General features: G+C 51.4%; 1 long non-coding RNA gene across 1 annotated transcript in view; it reads right to left on the reverse strand.

The window, feature by feature from the left end:
* Gm40597 overlaps positions 1-724 on the reverse strand; it is a 93,283-nt gene extending 92,559 nt beyond the window's left edge. The window contains exon 1 of the long non-coding RNA XR_001779712.2: positions 595-724. This is a non-coding gene — a long non-coding RNA (predicted gene, 40597). The remainder of the gene's footprint in view (positions 1-594) is intronic.
* Between the last annotated feature and the right edge of the window lie 445 nt (positions 725-1,169).

Here is a 1,169-nt window from a genome sequence, read left to right on the forward strand (position 1 = left end):
TGGGGCATGGGAAGGGAAGTTGAGAGGGTAGTAGAGACAGACAGATAGACAGAGAGAGAGAATAGTGTAGTAGAGACTGGCCATCAGCATGTGGAGAGAGAGGGGGAGGGGGAGAGGGGAGGGGAATGGGGAAAAGGGGGACAACAGGACCCAGGGCAGAGCAAGAAGGTACCAGAGTACTGCACACAGGAGGGGGCAAGCATCCCCTTTTATAGTGAGTCGGGTGCACCTGCCAGGTAACTTGTTCTGACTGCATTTCCCTCCCTCTGTTGAACAGCTACTCTGTTCTCCAGTCTCCTTACAGGTAGTCCCAGAGCCCACCTGACCCCTCAGCGATGCTACGCTGACTCAGCTTGTGTCTCTCTGTTCCTCATCTTACATCCTAGAAGAAAACTTCTGATTGGTTCATCTAGGCCAGGTGTTCACAATTGCTTCCAACACAGGGGTGGGGATAGTCACCTGAGAGCTAAATCTGTCCAATTAGGCAGAGCAAACTCCATGAAAAGGGTGAAGGTGAGGATGGAGGGGGTGTAAGTATACTGACCACTTCATTAAGAAACATAATCTTTCCGGTTTGTGCAGCCCGTTTCTTACCTGTGAAGTTGAGGGCAGGGCAGTACAGGTAGCTCTGGAGTACTTGGTGCTTCTGTACCGTCTGGGGCTATATGGAGCCATGAAAGGCAGCCTGTTTTGGTTGAATGAGACTTGCTCCGGAGACCCAGTAGAAAACTCTACAAAGGACGAAACAATGAGCCACGTTCCCAGAGACAGGTGCCTGACACCACAGAGCCCCCAACTCCATAATTCTGTGACCATCAAGCTCCTGGCATTCTGGCTAGACTCCAACCCCACAGTTACCTGGCAAGAGCCAAGTATGCTCCTCCCCACAGTTACTTGGCAACAACAAGGTAGTCCAGCCCACTATAAGAGGGGCTGCTTGGCTCCTCCTTGCTCTCTTTAAGCCCTCACCTTTCTTACTCTCTAGCCCTCCTTCTCTCTTTCTCTTTCTCTCTCTCTCTCTCTCTCTCTCTCTCTCTCTCTCTCTCTCTCTCTCCCTCTCCCTCTCCCTCCCTATTACTGTGTGCCAGGGAGAGATATAGTTACAAACCATGTGCAATACAGACCTACCAGAAAGCGAGTTTCCGTGACAGTGTCAGACCCCCCGCAAT

Source organism: Mus musculus, chromosome 10 (genome assembly GCF_000001635.26).
Source record: "Mus musculus strain C57BL/6J chromosome 10, GRCm38.p6 C57BL/6J".
NCBI lineage: Eukaryota > Metazoa > Chordata > Mammalia > Rodentia > Muridae > Mus > Mus musculus.